This window comes from Coturnix japonica, chromosome 19 (assembly GCF_054131305.1).
Source record: "Coturnix japonica strain WE chromosome 19, WE-NBRP24, whole genome shotgun sequence".
Lineage (NCBI taxonomy): Eukaryota > Metazoa > Chordata > Aves > Galliformes > Phasianidae > Coturnix > Coturnix japonica.
Genome location: NC_140681.1, coordinates 7,053,510 through 7,073,533, shown reverse-complemented (window position 1 = coordinate 7,073,533; position 20,024 = coordinate 7,053,510). Strand labels below are relative to the sequence as shown.

The 20,024-nt window shown below is 38.8% G+C and overlaps 1 protein-coding gene across 11 annotated transcripts in view; it reads right to left on the bottom strand.

Annotated features, from left to right (window-relative positions):
* NCOA3 (nuclear receptor coactivator 3) overlaps nucleotides 1-19,425 on the bottom strand; it is a 70,701-nt gene extending 51,276 nt beyond the window's left edge. For 5 of the 11 annotated variants that reach the window (XM_015881525.3, XM_015881530.3, XM_015881531.3 and 2 more), the window contains exons 1-2: nucleotides 19,342-19,425; nucleotides 1,418-1,457 (exon numbers count right to left, since the gene is read on the bottom strand). The gene's annotated coding sequence lies outside the window, so the exon portion shown is untranslated. Of the gene's footprint in view, nucleotides 1-1,417; nucleotides 1,458-18,688; nucleotides 18,722-18,921 lie in introns of those variants that run through there. The other 6 variants (XM_015881526.3, XM_085520330.1, XM_015881527.3 and 3 more) reach the window with 4 other exon arrangements.
* Between the last annotated feature and the right edge of the window lie 599 nt (nucleotides 19,426-20,024).

The following is a 20,024-nucleotide window of genomic DNA, read 5'->3' as shown; positions in this document are numbered from 1 at the left end:
TTATGTACATCAGAGTCAGAATTTTGTATCCCCAGGTCTCATAAAAAATTAGATTTTAACAGAAAAGCCACTATTACTACCTCTAGGCATGGCATAGCTTTACTAGTTTCTATTTAAAGACAACTAAGTGTTTTTAGCATACATAAATATCCATTAAAAAAATTCAAAAATCTACCAAATCTTACCAACAGTTGGGCTTCCACCACATTCTGACACAGGTGTAGGCTATAAGTGACAGCATGCACACAAGAACAGGACAAGCACAGTATAGTGTGGAGGGAACTGAAGAACATACAAAACTTAAATCTGATGTCAATGATTCTGTCTTAATACAAATACCTTTTTCACTGTAGGTAGATTTATGTCAGACAATATGCTTAGAGATGTCTCCATCCAGCCAAGAGCAGAAGTTATTTATCCCTTCTCTCCACCACATACTATTTACTCCAGTGCGGCACTTGTTTGTAAATCATTATTTAAGAACATTTTAATGAGTGCAGAACCCGAATGAGTGCAGAACATTTAATGAGTGAGTACCCGAAACAGAACAGTTTTCTCTGTGCTTAGAAGAGAACATTCTCCAAAACGTTTTCCTTCTACTGTCTTCTTTCATTTTCTTCATTTTGCTCTGACTTTCCCTTACTCTAACCAAGCCAAGGTCACTAAATATTATCACAAGGCACCCTGCTACACTGCAGAGAGAAAAGGCTGAACTTATGAACTACTATGAAGGAGGTGCTTCCTCCCCAAGGAGCAAAATTTGGCTGAATAGGATGTCCACACGTGCTATCAGTTTCACTAATCAGCAACAACAGGTACAAACTTCACACACTTATCTCCTGGAGTACTGAAGGTTAAATGGGTTAACTCCCCAAGTTATGAATCTCAAATCACACTCCCTGATGATACCTATTATAACACTGTGGGCACAAACAGTCTGAGCGACAAAATTTCATATCATCACCATTGTTTCAGAATAACTGTTCTGAGAAAAGAATTTGCATCATTGCCTATTTAAGAAGAAAACCATGGCATCAGTGATATGGAATTAAGAACTAAAAGTGAATATATACATAGAAAGATGCTAGCTCTTCATCCCACTACAACATCCTTTAAAAAGCAACAACATTCTTTCACGGCCCAGATATCCCCACGAAGCATGCTAGCCTTAGATACTACAGAACATAAATACAAAGTTATACCATGCATTTCCTCAAGTTTGGAGGAGGTGGAAGACAGCACACTATATAGATTGCTAATAAAACCAAAAAAAAAAAAAAACAAACACAACCATAAGTCTTATTTTTCTAAGAGAATTGCAATTATCTCTTCCCTTCTCCAAATTCCCTAAACATCAATGTTTTCTCTTGATCATTTCTCACAAACCAAAGAGAATCAAGTCAAACACGAGACTTACCTAGCAGTCTTCTCTCTCCAACAGAAGCCAGAAGGAATGCCTAAAAAGAACAAAGTAAGCATGTCACTGTTTGTGCATACTCTCAGACTTCTCCAGCTTAGGAATTCCCAGGCTCTGAAGGACTGAGTTGCCCAGGAGCTGGATTTCTCCTTTATGAGCAAATAAATTTCTTTTTGAACCCATAAGAATCAATACAATATTCAGTGGCAGAAAGTTTTGCAGTTAAGTTCTACACTAACTGAAAATTCTTTTATTTTCAGCTTTGCCACCTGAAAATAAAGAGGTAAAAATGACTGAAGAGCAAAGCACTTTATTTCCTGTTGCTCTTCTATTATACTCAGGGCTATATTATATAGGTGTCTTCTGAACTTAAAAAAAAAAAAAAAAAAAAAAAAAAAAGACTAAGTACTGATGAATCATTTCTAACTCATAAATTGTTCCATGGAGTTGATCTTATTCTCTGTACTTTCAAATCCACTATACTTTTTTTATATGGCCAATCTTGATGCAATAGGGTTCACAAAATTGCTTTAGAGTAGCATACCTATAAAGTAAATAATAAATTGACAGTTAAATAATAAATGAATTTGTAGAATGCAAAATAAAGACCCATGGAAAACCAAACTCAAACACAGAAACAACTTTAAGACCCTACTAACAAACACCTTATAGTGAAATATCTGATCTATCACACTGTTTTTATCCAATGCCCAAGTAAACAAAACATATTTTAGACTTTCACAATAAAGACATTTCAGTTGTCTTACATCTTCAGCAACGTATTCTGCCTTTAAAAATTCAATTCTTAATACAACTTAGAAATTCCGAATCCAAGCTTGAACTTGGCATTAAATTTGTAAGAAGCATTTAGATAAAGTATTCAGAATGTAAACAAAGCGATGGCAGAGGCTTTATTTCATAATACATTGTTTATTTCAATATTTTCCATCAGTGAGAAACCAACAATACACAATTCACAGTACGATCCTTGTAAAAGCTGGAAAAGATATTAAGGTTCATGTCAAGTTCAATGTGCTCTATTTTTAACTTTAGTCAAGACCTTTCTCATTAGCAGTAACTTAATAAATAAGTTGCTATAGCAAGTCAGCTTCCTAGCTGCAGCTAGGAATTTGTGTGCTTACAAAACACATTTTTTTAGCTCAACAAATAAATCAGTTAGACCCACAGAACTAAATCTCCCATTGCCACTATATATCAAATAAAAGGTTATTAATCTCTTAAAGAAGCAGTACTTAATTGCTTGATATTATTTTTCATAATCACTGAGAGCTCTTTAAGTTTCATCACAAAACTTTAAAACAACAACAAAAAAAGAACTGTGTAGCTCACAGAGAAAGGTAGCCTTACATTCATGTTATTTGACAGTAAAGGAAGAACCCCGTTCAGTGTAACTTTGGAACAGTGAAATTTCACACACTGCTGTAAGACTTGCTGTAGATAATTTTAAAAGCATTTCACAAGGCCAAGCCACCTCAATCTCATGATTGATTTATTACAGAAGAATAAAGTTTATGTAATAATGATCTGAAAGAAAGACAACACCTTTGAGAACAACATCCTAAGACACTTCTGCATTCCAAATTTACTAATAGGGGAGAAGCACGAGAATCTGCTCATCTTTAAAAGACAACAAACTGGTTTTGTGCACTCCTGCACACAGAAGTACCTGATTCACACCATATATAACCTTGTCTGGAGGCCAGAACTCATTCAAGAATTGACATGCATGGCAAGGAACCATTGGCTCTCAAAAGTGCACTAACAAAACCCAGCATCTGTTAAGCTGCTGAGAGAAAACTGAAGTGCTCAGAATGAAATGCCAAACTCAGACAGGAGTTGTAACAATGACAATAAAAACAAACCAAATTTGGCATGTGGTTAGAACACTAAGAACCTGTTTCTCAGCTATTGTTTTCTGAGTCAGAATTGCTGCCACATTTAGAATCATGTTCCTGCACCACCTTTACATACTAAAAATGATTTCTGGAATTGCCTCCACATCCATTTCTATCTTCGTGTCTAAAACCATCACACAGTACCAGCATGCTCCTGGACTTCCAGGATCCTTTCTAGATACATACCAATAACCACATCTACAAGTTTTTCTAGAACAGCCTCTGAACTCCCTCTCTGGGCTGATTTCCACTCCCTGAACCCACCAGTGACATCACTTCAAGGAGCAGTGCCAGGAATGCCCCCCATGATCTCCTTCTGCAGCCACATCCGGAAGGTACACTGGGACCAATTCTAGATTCAGTCCTAAAGCTGAATGCAGAAGTACATTAAGAGTCAAAACCAAGCTCTGGCTAAGAGCGGTGGTGGAAACTTACAATGTGCTCGCTTCAGTCCTTAATTACTTCCATGACAGTGTACTCGTAACACTGCCTGTGTTTTGCTTTAGTTAGTTCTGTAAATCAGTTTTCTTTTTTTTCCCTATAGACGTGCTATAGATAATGTCTGACTGAAAACTCTGGATTATGAAATACCTGGTTTTACTAGAGACATAGTGAGCACTAGTAGAAATCACTGCACATTAATACATTTATGCCAGACATAGAAGGCTTTCAGACCAAGAGCAATTGATGACCTCCTGTATGTTTAGTAAGCAGTAACTTTACTCTGAAGGAGTTAAACAAACTTCTGTTCTGAGGCAGTGAACACTAACATGGAGCTTCACATTTCTAGCAGGGCAACAGTAACTCTGTAGACAGAGCAATTGAAAAGTGCGACAGTTAACATTTGCATGAAGCAACTTCAGTAACATCTGGAAGTAAGGGAGCAAAAGGAGAATATACAAATTATCTGAAATGGAAGAAAAACAAAACATCTTAGTCCTGAACAAGCAAAAAATACATCTTCTAAAGGTATTTAAGCACCTGTGTACTCTTTGCTTTATTTGACACTTGATCTGTGCATTGGCCTTCTATTTCTCTAGGCTTTTGGCAGGTAGAGATGCATTCTATGACTGAAAGCATTAACCGTATGGAGTCCCACACTGGGTGTCATTCTAGCACTTTTCAGTGAGTTTATCTTGCAGTCAGAATAAGAAAAAGACTGCTAAGGTTGGAGACAATTAAACTGATTAGGGGAAAAAAAAAAAAAAAAAAGGAAACATTTGTACAATTTTTTCCTAGGAAAAGTACTTTTTAACAAGTCAAATTGATGAAGACTCTCATAAGAGCTGACCATGTTTACATTACGTTCTATAGAATTTATGTAACAACTCAATGTAAATTATTTCACCTATGAAATGCTAGCTAAAACTAACTGTTTCTGGCTAGAATTCTATTAAGAATTTAAGCAGTTACCTAAACCTACTCCAGGGCCCCTCAGGTGCTTGAATATAATGCTGAAATGTATGAGGATGTACTTCTATGCAAGTACACAGAGCAAAGCCAAAGAAGTTTGTGGAATCTCTGTTCTACAGGTGAAGTCTTCGATTTACAACGAACACACTAGAAATGCATTAATGTGAAACAGGTAAGAACAAGCCATTTTTCAGTTGTGTTCATTCTCTTTGGTACTGGTCTACGGAGGGAGGGTTTACTTTGTCTATTTGGTGTCCTACCTATACCATTGTTTTAACTGACTTTGCAAAAACCTCCAAAGGGCTTTCAGTTACTGGCTTCATGTCATTGACAATGGAATAATACAACTGTAAGAACAATACTCCACTTCATCCACAGTAATAAAATGGCAGTGAGTTTGGGTTTTTGGTCCGTAGTGTTTTGGAGCTTTTGTTTGTTTGATGGAGTGAATTCCATTTTAAACAAAAACAGTACACTGAAGTCCGTTCTAAATGAATCATTTTTTAATATGCAGTGCTAGAGAAATCCCTAGTGTTATTTGGTGAAGAAGAAAAACCTGGAAGATTTGCAAATTTTTTATTATTTAAGAATAAAGTCTAGACTGAATTGGAACTACTGAATAGCAAGACTCTGTAACAGAAGAAACTTTCAGAGGAATGAGTGTGACTGTAGGAAAGCATCCAAGGTTTTGTTTAAAGTATTAATTTGGAAAGTTGGAACAGCTTTGCCACTGCAAAGAAAGGTTTTCAGTGGCTGAGGCAATTAGCATAGCTAAACTTTAGTCTATTTTGCCTAATGCAAGTACATACACTTAAACAAAATGCTGTCACTGTCTGCCACCAGCAAGGTAGCCAAGATGTTGCATCCAGCAATAATCAGGTTCAAAAATCTGGATAACTTACCCTAGAACTCAGCACAGGCTAACAAAGCTAAGCAATGTGAAAGCCATGCTGTGGTGACTCAGCTACAGGACTGAACTGAGAGCACTGGGGTGATAAACCTGAAACTCACATAGCCCTGGCACTTAGTAACACAGACACCAGCCCCAAGGCTCAAACAGAATCTCATGGTAAATACTTCTCTACTCACAATTTCTTCATTGACAGCAAGGGCTGCTTATTTTGTAGTCAGGGAGTTAAGTGCTTATATGTGCCGCTACTTTGTACCATGTAGAAATGACTTTCCTGTCACTTTCTGGAAGCACCTACTACATGGCACAGGTGAAAACATTTCTTGCTATCAGCACACATTATAACGATACACTAGTATTTTCATGATATAATGTGTTAAAAATGCATGCTTTTGGGAAGAAGACGCAGATACTCAGGAAAACATCTTTTACAGAGCAACTTTAATAGTAGATATTTCCTAAAACTCTTTTACTGATAATTTGTGCGTAACCCACATCCCATCCACCCCCTGCTGGAGTTTAGGCTTGTTTTACTGAAGGTGGACAGTGACTGTTTGGACTACTGTTACCTACTGCTCTTACATTTTCATTCCCTCTTTATATGTATGCTTACCCTGCTAACCATGAAATGGAAGTATCCACTCACATGGCTTTTCTGTGTAGCATTAGTAGTACTTCAAGGACATCTGTTACCTTTACTCATCAGGTAACCATCCAAAAACAAGGAAACAGTACTTTTCCATTCAAATGAAACGTTAGCTTGCTTAATTCAGTTTTCTGTATGCACATGATGTCCCGTAACTTCAGACACATGATCAACTTCATGAGCAACTCCTTATCTCTGAATTGCTCTGCATTAGACTGAATATACCCTTAGGGTATTTGAAATACTTAAGTCATATCCAGCAGGATTTAGATGCAAGAATGAATCTGAATGTCCTGTAGCAGAAACCCTTAAACATAAGCTGCTCTGAATTCATCAACTCAGCATAAGAGTTTTCATCACCTTGTCTAAATCTCCACCAGCACAGGCAGTTGTTTTGGCACCACAAGATTCAGGGTTGGTCACCAACTTCCATCCATGACTTTCAGTTTCTAGCAATTCTGTGTTATTTTCTACCATATTTGTTTTGTGTTCAAGTAAGACAATTTTAACATGTCGCTGATATTACACTGCTTATTTTAACTACGCTCTGCTTATTCTTAGTCTCAAAATACCTGATGAAAACAAAGAATAAAGAGAAACTCAAACCCAAAATAAAATACTGCTTTGCATTGCCACTGGTGCTTTTGCAAAGCACTGATCATTTCCTGAATTACACTTGGTGTAGATGTTTTACTTAAGCAGCAAACACTCCAGGCTACAACTGCTGAGTGACCTTGAGACAGCTCACAGAGGCAGTTGCTATGGTAACACCACCAAAGCCTCCATCCTCAGCTGACACCAGGCAGGCACATCCATCCTGACTCGGCTCTCAATACTGAAGGAGGAAATTGGACTATTTTCTTAAGAATTTTTTCAGAAAGAGAGAAGCAAACTGTGCTGTGGCAGACAACGTATACTCTGTATGGATACAACTAACTGGGGCTATACAAGTCCACACAGTGCAAGAGCTGAAGTATGCAAACAGAATCACAGAATTGTAGGGGTTGGAAGGGACCTCTAGAGATCATCGAGTCCAAGCCCCCTGCCAAAGCAGGCTCCCTACATCACATCACACAGCTCGGCGTCCAGGTGGGTCTTGAATATCTCCAGAGAAGGAGACTCCACCACCTCCCTGGGCAGCCTGTTCCAGTGCTCCGTCACCCTCACCGTAAAGAAGTTCTTCCGCACATTCATGTGGAACTTTCTATGTTGTAGTTTCATCCCATTACCCCTAGTCCTGTCCCCACGCACTACTGAAAAGAGACCAGCCTCACCACTATGGCTCCCACACCTCAGGTATTTATAAACCTGGATGAAGTCCCCTCTCAGCCTTCTTTTCTCAAGGCTAAACAGACCCAGTTCCCTAAGTCTCTCCTCATAGGGGAGATGCTCCAGGCCCTTCACCATCAAACACTCCACAAGACACAACACCTTATTAAAGGACACAACCTACAAAGTGTTAGCAGGGTAAAAGGTTTTTTTTTTTTTTTTTTTTAAAGATAGCATGAAAGAAAGTAGCAAGAATTTGGAAAAAAAAAAGAAAAAAATAATGCTGCCCCCTGTAATTTCAATGGAGGAAGAATACAAAATTTCATCCACGCGTCTCCATTCAAACAACACACTTTGCTAATTGTGAAGTTCATGATGTAGTTTGCATTTAGGCAAATTTACAGGGGAAATTCAAAAGGAACACAGGTTCTACACAGCATACAGTATTGTAGTGCTCTTGAACTTCAGAAAGTGTGAACAGAGAATGCTTTGGAAGCACAGAAAGTGAGAAATTACAAGCTGCCTCTGAGCATGCTCCTTTGCTGAAAAGCTTACCTAAAACATACCTAAATCTAATTCATAGCCATTCAGTGAGACTTCTCATACTTATCTGTCCACTCAATACTCAAGCTCACACAGATCTCATTTTACTACCTAAACAAATGATAATGAGTTATCACACGATTAGTATTAAACATGCATACCATTTAATTTTAAACTTCCTAGAAATACCTGCCCCTCCCTTTCACATACTCTCTCACTTTCATAGATCTCAACACCCTCATAATTTGTATCTTCAGATATTGTGGTGTGTTTGTTTTTTACTACATAGGCACTGACATAGAGAAGACACATGCCTGATTGAAGCTCTTCATATAGCTTGGAGTTCACAGCATCCTCCGGTGCTACAGACAATAAGGTACAAGCTCACACTGCAGCATCTGTCAGCATACACACTAACAGGACCTCCCTCCTATCTGGCCATGTATTTCTAAGAAACTGCATCACAGTGTTTTGCTTTGCTGAACTTAATACCTGAGGTTTCTAATCACTGAAATTTGAGCAGCGCTGCCCACTGTGGTAAGAAGAGCAGATAATGCAATCTCTTGAGAGGAGAATGGAGCTAACAGTGGAATTAAGATACAAGAGGTTTGGTTTTACTCTGAAGAAACATGAGCAGAAGAGTTTTCAGCTCCCTGGAAGGAAGCAGCATCTGCTATGTATATGCAAATATAAATCAAGGAAAGTACAAAAGAGAGGACTTCAATATTACTCCGTCCCTGCACAAGTTCATTACTTTATCAGGAAGGATCACACACTGTACTACTGCTTTAACACTGCAGCATCATATAAACTAAAGAAAACACAGTAAAAGCTAGAGAACCATATGTTTCACCCTCAAAAGAGCTGATAAAAGTTGTATGTAGTTATTTACTGTGACCTCACTACACATGTTAACTTTGGAAGCAGCCCAGATCTAGACCTGAAAAGCACTCCTGGTATAAGATACATCCATATACAAAATTTGTTCTGTACTGTCTTGTTGACCTCCTTTCCCATTTTGTTTTCATCTCCACAGAACAAATTTTCAGACTTAAAGCACAATTTTAATTTTATGGAAGTGAATGCTACATCTAAAGTGACAGTTCAACAAGTGATTTAGTACTGATGCTGCAGTTCATTTGGAAACAAGCATCACCAACTATAAGAAATATTTATAGCTCTTAGACTTCCATATTGAGTTTAAAGACAAGAAATCTTTACCACCTAAAAAGAATCAGTCAACTACAACAGCAAAGGAAAAACGAACAAGAGAAAGCTTTTCACAACAAGTAGTAACATAATATATTCTAATCCTACCGACCTGCTAAGTCTTTCAACACTAGGCTCTACAAGATCGGGATACACATTTTCTGAATGTGTATAGAAGTGAGCTGATAGATTAGTTCTACCTCAAAAGAGCATTATAGCAGTACTTACCCTTTCAGTAGATCAATAATTTAGTAATATCTAGACTAAATGCACTGGCAACAAATCCATATCAAATGTTTGCAAGTTTCTGAACATCAGCTTCCAGAACAGCACTGAATGCCTCTTGACTTAAGTGAACTTAATTTTCTAATGCTGATACAACAGATCAAGAACTGTCAGTAGTAATGTGTAATTATTAAAGCTACCAACTCTTCCTGGTAAAAGTCCCAAGGCAGATGAATGGTGCTGAACATCTACCTTCAGGTATCACTAGAATCTCTCTTTTCTATAGCATAATTGTTTCAGGAATAGCAACTTACAGGAACTCCGTTTAGTTTTAACTTCACTAGACTGTGGTTACTAAGCCTCATCCCATCCATTGCACTTGAAATGATATCTGTGAACCAGGGGGTAAACGGAAAGCCACAAAGTACCTGGGTGGTTTTTCTTGAGTTCAGGGACTTGGGAGTATTTTTCTTTTCCCTCTTTCTTAGGAGGGACAGGTAACAGCAGTGTGCAGAAATCTGACTCAACAGAATCAGTTTGCTGACTACAAAAGCACCAGTTTAGAGCAAGAGGACAGGTATGAGAAGGGAGTCACAATGGCCCTGACTTGGCCTGAGCTGCTGAGAAAGTGCAGTGTGCAGCGTAGGTAGCTTTAGGAAGGTAGTTTTACACAGGAATGCATTTTAAGGCTTCTAGTTTTATATCTTCACTTAATATTGGAAAGAAGCCAGTTTGTTGTGACATTACTTTTTCCACAATACACACCTTAGCTTTCACTCCACCATTTAAGCACAGCACACACAAACAAACAAATAAACAAAAAACATAATATAAAGGATTCTTTACACCCTAACACAAAAGAACACAAGTCAAAAATGAATATCTGTTGTGACAGAAAGGAGAGGCACATTCAACATAGAGTTGTCTACTTCTTGCAGAAAGGTCAGGAAGCCTTTTTGTAAACAAGAATTTAACTGCGAAGAGCTACAAAGTACACCAATGAGACTGAAACTGTAAATCCCTTTAGTTTCACTTCCACCGATGCATATGAAGCTACAGTAAGTAGTCATCAAACAGGTTTAAAAGTTAGGTGTTTTAAAGAAGAATATGATAAGAGCAGGATTTTTTTCCTAGCACCTTGCTTCCCTCAGTAGATCAAAGATAACGACAATTAAGATCTCTAGTAACAGGCAGTCCTTATACAAACTAAAACTGGAAGCAAGAAACAAGGTGAACCATCAGCTGGCAGTGATCAGCTAGTAACAGAAACATTTACACTGTGGAACTAGAAATTGAAGGCAAGATTAACATAATCACTGGCATCCAGCACGTGTTTGGGTTATACAAACTCTTACACATCAGAATTCTCTTTTTTTTTTTTAAATGAAAATTCACTTTCAGGGAACGTTCACTCAAGAAGCAGCTCGAAGTTTCAGTCAGAATGAAACTTCTAACTGAAATTCCAGCAACATAAGCATGCCTGCATGTTATTAAAGGAAATAGTGGAAAATTTCACAGGCTGACATCCAAAATGTCTGCGGTTCCTGTTCATATTTCTCTCTACTTGCAAAGCAGCTATTAGACTAGAGTTCTGTGTGTGCATGTGTGTGTGTGCATGTTCATCCTGGAAATTTCCACTGCTTTAAAAGACCTTTAAAAAGCTTTTTTAAACATACAGCTGAAACAATGCTAAAATTCCTGCCTAGGCAGAAGCCTTAAAATAAGTACAAGTTTAATTGACATAAAACACCATTAAGACTGGGGGAAAAAAAAAAAACAAAAAAACAAAAAAAACCTTTTCTTATAAACTAATAGCACTGCTTGACCAATCTGTAATATCATACTATATACTAATCTCTTTATGGAGGTCATCTGAGGTCCAGCTACAGATGGGCAAGGGAAGATGAAGCAGTTCACAATAATCAACAGTGGATGACATCACAAGTTGTCCTGTCCCTATCCCACCACAGCTCTCTTTGAATTTCCTCAGGATCTCTACTCAGCCCACACCTCACAGGATCTGACTCCCCACCTCTACTGCCTTTGTATGACCTCTAACATGGTCAATATCAATCTGGCAAATTAGCTTGCACTGGTTCTATATCTCACCTCCACAAGTCTTAGTTTAGAGCTACAAATATGCACCATCAGAAGATGAAGAGCTTCAACAGAAAACCCACAGATGTAATATTGTCTTCAAAAGCTACGCCAGCCTGTGTAGATGCTTTCTTTTGTCAGATCAAAAGAGCCTTCCCCTCAAGGGGGAGGGGTGAAATGAACATCCTAGGTTTAATAAAGGCACTGCTGTAAGGAAGAGGACAATTTGCAGATAATGTACTCTTTTATTGCATTTAGAATTCTTATTAAATATATACTTTACATGTTGATTAATATGGGATTTTATCAGCTACTACTTAAAAATGTTACTTCCCTTACTGGTATTTTAATAGGAAACAAAATACTTCAAATGAGCAAAAATAAGTTATTTTCAAAATGAGAGCAATGGTGAACACCAGCACTTGCCATCAAACAGGCGATAGCATGAATTCATTTGCTTTTTTTTAATTGGAAGTGCTACAGTACAGCTATGCTCTAATGAAAATTAAAAATATTTGTGCTCTCATTTTGTTGTAAACATCCTTAAGCAGTTAAAACAGATTCTCTCCTGTAACACTTCATAGTTATAACTAAACCAAACAATTTGTATAAATATTGGCTAAAAGGATCTATCTATAAATACCTAACAGCATGACCTAAAATATGGTCCTCTAGCAGGCCATATGCACAGGTCTGTCCATTGAGCCAAACTTCCCCATTGTGAACATCAGGAAAGATTCCACAGAAGATGAAGAAAGCAGAAGCAAAATATGCTGCTTTAGTACAGAGCAGTAAAGATGGAAAGAGTATGGAAGGAGTGGAACAAGAGACACAATTCTCTGCTTTTGTTCAACCTACTTTTAACATAAAGTTACTACAGGGACAGACAAGGTCTTCAGCACTGGTAAACAAAAAAAAAAAGCAACTTTTTTGTTTTAGATCTTTCCTTTAGGACGGAGCTGATAAGAATGGATGACCATTTTAAAGCCACCATCATGAATAAGAGGAAGAAATGACCTTAAACTTTCATTTCCTCTTCCACAAGCGTCCCAGAAACAAGAAATACAGTGTTTCCATGTACTAATTGTGTGCACACGTACACACTCAACCACGAGTTCACGAGGAAGTTTCAGAACAGTTAATGCAAGTAGACTGCATAAGCTGATAGCCACACACACACAGTTCAAAGCAGCACTTAAGTGTTCCTGCCCCATGACTCGGTAGCCTGAAGCAAACATGGTGAAAGCAACTCAGATGTTTGACAAAAAGAGGAATGTTAAGTAGTTGATGCATGCCATAGGACAATCAGCAATATGTTAGAATTACAAGTGCAGAAGCAAAAAAGCTCTTTGCTTTAGATTTTAGTTCTTCCAAGTGATACAGAATAACAAAAAAAGTTAACAAAACTTATCTTGACAGACTATTCTGAACCAGTAACGGTCCTCAAAATACTGGAGTAGAGTACGTGCATCACATTCTAGGTTGTTTTTTGGTTATATTTTGAATTCTTAAGTGTGCCTGGTTTCTATCACTTAAAGCAAATTCTAACAGGCTTATTAGGTACTTCCCAGGACAGCTTCCTCAGATTCATGCCAACTCAGAAAGCATTTGAAAAACTTTAATGACTGCATATCACACATTCAGAAGTTAAACAGAAGTTGGTTAGAGCACACTGATCAAGTTCTACATGTAACTGACTCAACTCATTAATATTTCACTAATAAGACATTAAAAATCCATGCAGTATTCAGGTCCTCTCTATTTTTATTTTAAAAAAAAACAAACTAACAAACAAACCACCACTAAGGTCTAACGACCAAAGTGAGCCATTGCTCACACAAGTCACAAAGGAAAACAACCTATATATATCAGAGAACTTTTGTCCTCACATACAACTCCTCAAGTTACAATTCACTCATGAGACACATTAAGTAAACGGTAAATTAGAATCCTTAGTGCTTACCACTCATTTGCCAATGTAAAGTAGGAATAGCTGATTTGTCTCATTATGCTCCAGCATTTCATATCTCATGCTCTAGCTAAAGCTCAGAGCAGTGACAGGCCTGACATAGAATAACAAGAATTTAGAGTGGAAAAAGTTGAAAATACCCTACATTGCTACTGTAAGCTTTCACTACTTAGTCATTCCCTGACTTAGCGAAGCTTCAGAAAGCAAATATTTTTGCATTTCTTCCCAGGATTATTTCCTCATTCTAACTCTTTATTAAAAATGAGATTCCAAAAACATCTCCAAATAAGACTGCAACAGTAGTCGTGCAGTGGTTGGTGCCAATGAGTCACCATTTGCGTTGTCCTTGCATAATAAGCACACGTATTTACCTACCCACTTATGCAGCTCAGAAAAGCATGCAGTAAACAGACTGCTTGATTCTACCACAGAACCATTGCTACCAAGTTTTAGCACTGCACCATCTGGTAGTCTTCTTTGAGGAAGACAGTCCAGAATGTTACCTGCAAGTTATATCTTTAAAATACATATACAGACACTAATTTTCAAGTTTGTCACAAAAGTTCAGGTTTCAAGAAAAACAAGAATGTTTCCTAAATCTCCACAGTGCTACATAATTCAAGAAAAGTTAGCTTGTTAAGTTCATTATAATAGCACTATTAGCAGAGGACATTCCACACTTCATACTCACTGCCTTTGCCCTTTATATATACATACACGATCCAAAGTGATTCTCAGTTACTCAGAACTATGAACTCTATTAGAGAAGAAAAACCTTACAGTTTGATCAAGCAACTGATTTTCAAGAATAACAGAAGTTAAAGTAGAGCTGCTTAACATATCTTTACTGAGACAAACTCTTTAACCATCAGAAGGTTTTTGGAAGGCTGGAAATTGCTGTTTCTGTTCTCCATTTTACATTTCCATGAGCTTCTTCCAAAATGCAGAGAGAGGTAGAACTTACACCGTGTTTTCTGCCTAATCACAAGAAAAAGCTAAAACAGAAGTGCTATATGACAAACAAGTAGTAGGTAATAGTTAATAATTTAGTACTTACAGGACAATAAAAACACCAGTCTTACATAGGATCCAATAAACCAACAGAATAACGTTTACATATTTCTTTCTATTGCAAAAAGATCTGCAAAACTAAGTCCTTAATTTATTCCCAAGAAAAAGAAAAGCTTTCCTAAAGTAGCTCATGATTACATCTTACATCAGCATTTAAACCATAAACTTTCAAAACACAATATTAGCAAAGAGATTATCCAATAGTCTATCCCATGTGTTTTTTCCAAATGGCATGTGAAAAGAAACCTTCAAAGCAATAACAAAGCCAACAGTTCCAACAAGATACAGCAAAGAGCAGGAAGCTCCTCTTATCCTATGGTAGCAATAGTTTGAGGTTACCATACCTCCTATGCTTTCACTGTAATAGAAAGTAGTCTGATCAGAGTTCAAGCAGGATTTCCTCTGACCAAACTTCTAGCTATTTGGGAACAACAACATCAGAAGTGGAGAATCTGCATAGCCCACATTAACTCAACTAAATGCTCTTGCTCCATGATAGCGGGCACTGAGGTTTAGTTTTCCCAGCCCTGGCTAGAAAGTCTCAACAATCCCATAGCTCAGGGAGAAAACTACAGCAAAATCATGGGTCGAAGAAAAAAATAGAAGGGATTTCCACTGGGGAAAAAAAAAAAGTAAATTGTATTTGTTGAATGGAATACAGTCCATTCTTAATACTTAGATACCTGTTATGTCATTGAGAAATATTTGCATGTTGAATAAAATCAGGCCATGAAAGAAGTACCATTTATTTTGCTGAGAGGAAGCTACTTGGACTACAAAAAACACTGCATCACATTCTGTTCCACCTCACCTAAATGCTCACAAGGAAGAGTACATAGGTAGTCCTATGGAGATGCTACCCAAGCAAAGCAAATCCCCATCAACCAGTCTCATCTACATGCGCAACAGCCCTACAGTCTGAGGCAGGAGAAGAAAAGGTACTTCTGCCCTTTCCTTCTGCCCTATCCCACTCAGCTCCCCTACTATCACTACCAAGGAAAAGAAACAGCACTTGTAACTACCTGAGAGACAGGTGAAATGCACTGTATTGATAACATTTTTAGCCATGCAACCTGTTTCAATGCTTATTTCTTAGAAGTAGATGACATATCTCACTCCCAGGCAACAGAGAAGGAAGAAAATGATCCTCATAACTGAGGATTGTATATATACATAAATATATATAAACTTACCAGGAAAATTAGTCTCTAAAACACCATCTGGGTATAGCTGTTGTACCAAATTATCTCACTCCATGGCTCTTACACATCCCAACATGCATGGAAGTGTAGAAACAGTAAAGAGTATAGACTTTGAGACAAACTCTCATGCTCAGCTGAGGCCAATGCAGGTGCTAATCATTATAGCTAGCAGTACAAGAGTTATATTGTTTCTCTTCTCCCTCCTCCCCTATTTTCAGGTGCAACTGATAAATCAGGGCAGAACTGTTAGGTAGTTTAGCCACGTGTAACAACTTCGACAAAAAAAAACTGCTTGCCCTGACCTAACAATTATGACACTTTCTGGAAAATTTTCACTGTGTCAGGTTTCTAGAATTCTCTTGGTCATAAAAAGCAATTATAATGGTGTAGGGCTTTAAGTCATGACACTATCCACGCCTGTAGCCTTTAAAAACAAACAAACAAACCCATAACTCCATGGCTAGAAGGTCTTTAAAACTTCCAACAGGGCAATGATCCATAACCTAGCAAGGAACATTCAGCAAACAGCTGAAGCATACCTGACAAGAGCTTACATTTAACAGAGAAGGTGACAAAGGTGGAAAAAATAAAATAAATAAACCCCAAAACATGTACACAAAGTCAGGGAACAGAAATATTTAAAGGTAGAGAGATACCCACAGAGCTGACCTTACCACCTCCACTCTTCCAGTCCACATTTCCAACAGTATCTCCACATACTTCATTGCAAAAAACAAAAATTCCCTTGTGAGACTGAGTTTGGAGGCAAGTTAATTTTGTTCTGATTCAAGAACAATCAGCTTACTAATAACTGCCAGCTAAAAATAAAAGTCACCAATTAAATTAAAAGCATTATTAAAGTAGCAGAGTGTATCTCCCATTTTCATGGGATGCAAAAGAATTTGATGTACCTCCTCCTAACTAAATGTAACATATTAAAACTACTGTAGAATGTTTGTCCTTTGATTTTAATCGCTAACAAATCTTTCCTCAGCTGACTCTTCCTACACTACATTTAGAAATGTCAATAGACCTAGCTATAGAAAAGAAGCACACAGACATGTTGCCATTTACATTTCAGTATTCTTCACCATCCTCCCATATCCTTGGCAATTCTTCCCCTCCTCCCCTGTCTCTTAGTATCAAAAAGGAAAACACAGTATTTAAGATAGTCCAAACAGTGATTGCTGCAAAGCTTTCACGTACAAAATGCAGAACACCCTATATCATTCAGTTATTTGAGATCACATCTTAAAGGGAGGCTCATTTAAATGCAGGGGTTGAAGCAACCTCCAGCGTCAGACTTTAGCATCCAAGATCATTTTACATGCTATCAATGGCTTGATTTCACAGACAAATATAACTAAGATGCCCTTTCTTTATCAGAGGGAGGGTTTGTCTGTTTATTTGAGCTTTTTTGTTGTTTGTTTCTTTTGTTGTTTTAAATAAAACAAACCTCTTCTATAGAGCTGTAACACAGAAATTAATCATGAAGGTATTAACTAGGATTTCTTGTCTGGTACTTGTGGGGGGAAAAAAAAACAGTCAGAAGATAGCACTGTATTGTAGAATGCATTTTTGTCTCACATTAGTCTGAATGATACTGTGCAAAAAAATTATAAACAGACAACACAAATTCCTAAATCAATAAATTCAAAGCCAGAACAAACTAAGATTTCAAAAGAATTAAAGAAATTCTACAACTCGCATACCCATGTAAAAGCAGATTGGAAATAGTATGCTGTCATCAGGGGAAGCACTTAAAGCAAGGCAGAATACTGGGTTTATTCTGCCTGCTGTTATTTCCCTTACTTATCATCCCCCAACTCCAGCATGACAGCAGCAAATCCACCCTTATGAAATTAAAAGGGATACTAGTAACAATAACAGAGTTGCATGAAATTCACTGCAAGTGTCAGAAAACAAAAAGCCTGTTACAGCAATTGCTAACAGCAAATAAAATGACTGAACATTATGCACTGTATAGTTATTAAAAAAAAAAAAAGCAATTTGGTCAGTTTCCTTTAAATTCAGGCTCTTATGCTTGACTGTCAAGCAGATATTGCTTGTGACTATGAAGCTAATCTTGCATTTTTATTTAGAACATACACATCATCATCTCCTGTACAGCAACTTGCTACTTTACTATACATATTTTTCTAACAGTGGTGACCAATTTTTAAGTTTAAATTTCCATTTTAACTATTTTATAGAGATTCTATAGAGAGACAATACTCTCACACTTCCAAAGGTGCTTCAGTTTTGTCTCATTATTCCAGATAAAAATCAAACACATCTTTTAGATAAAAGTCAAGAGGAAATATTAAAGGCTGAAACAGATTTTTTCCTCCCTTAAGAAATAAAGGAGAAAGGAGACACTACATGAATAAAAGAGATGGACTTGAAGCTGCTCACTAGATGAGCTGACAAAGTGAGCAGCTTCTCTTTTAACAGAAAACCTCAGACCATGCAGAAAACTAGGAGCAGAAACCACAAACGGAACCAACTTTAGAACCAAAGAGAACTCTGGGAACTATGTCAACCTCAGACAACATCCCCACCCATATTCACCCCATTTACGCCATAGAATCATCAGCACCTCACTCAGACAGCAGTTCATCTTATCAAACAAGCAAACAAAAAAAAAAGTTTTCTTATCTCTGTTCATCAACGTGTTTTCATTACAGCTGTGGAGCAGGAACGAATAAAGAGGCAGTAGAAATCAATCCTTCGTTTATCATCAGTATTTATCATCCTTTTCCTTATTACACGAGACAAGAGAAGTCTTCTCTGAAACTTACCCACGCTACAGGATGATCAGAAGCAGAATGCAGATAACAAGGTCTCTGGAACCGCCTCTGGCTCAGACAAACCCAGATGAATGGCAGATGGGGCCATTCCAACCCAGGTACTGCACCCACACACGCCTCCTACCCAGGCTGAGGAGCTCAGACGCTTCTCAACGTAAGTCTTGGGAATTTAAAAGGACCCCGAGTCTCGCAGCGTTCCGTAAGGAACCTCCACCCAAACTCACCTCACTCAGATACGCATCGCACAGCGGTACGGGAAAGCTCCAACCCAGCACAGCAGCCTCCGACCGCTGCTCGAGGAATGCCCTCAGAACTACGCGCAGCGCCGAAGTTACAATGGTTGCAAAGAGGTAAAGGCATCCGCGCGCTGCCTTGGGAATCCTCGCAGCCCCGGCTCGGAGATCGCTTCCTCGCACAGCCCGGCTGCACGCCCCGTCCTCCTCCCCTCAGGGAGACACCTCCATGCCGCGGAGGGGGCGAGGGAGGAGAGCGGCTCCTCAGGGCCAGCCCCGAGCTGCTCCTTCCCCGGCGAGGTGCAGCCCGCCTTCCCCAGCTCGGTCCCACCCCGGCGCTGGGAGCAGAGGAACGAGAATCAGAACTCTCCTCCCTCCTCTCGTTGCTCCCTCCCTCCAAACCCCGCTCACCTGGGAAAGGAGCCAAGACGCAGCTCCGTCCCCGTCTCCCCCACACTCAACCTCTCGCCGCCATTTTCCTCGCTGCCTGGATTTAAATAGGAACCAGCCTCCCCGAGCGGAGCCACCGGGCGGCGCGGAGTACTGTGGGATCTGTAGTGCTGACCGAGCCCGCCCCTCCGCCCGCTGCATCCCGGTACTCGTAGTGCCCGCTGTGTGCTGCGCTGGGCGGGGGCCGCCTCGCAGCGCTGGCCCCAGGAGGGCCCCGGTGCCGCATTGGGCCCGGCCCTGCAGCTGTGAGCGGCCTATGGAACGTCACACCGAGGGTTTAATAAAACTATTTTATACGTGTGAGGGATTAAAATGCAATAAGGTGCTGGTCCAGCACGCAGCACTCAATCACAGCTACTGAATGTTTGTGAAGGACTTGCTATACCAAGCACAATCTGCTCCGCTTCAACAGGGAAAAAACAACGGCTGTTGAAGCAAATGTTCAATATAATGCAAACAGATTGGAATGGAGTTAAAACGAACATAAATAGCATCAGTTTCTACTTCAGCTATAAGGAGACACGGTTCTCAAGCTAAGTGACAGCAGCGTTCACTGGGCACCTGTAAGGCAGCAAGGCAAGGAGAGATGGGACAGGGACCTACATTGTCACCACCCTATGGCCCAACCTGCCTGCAAAACTCTT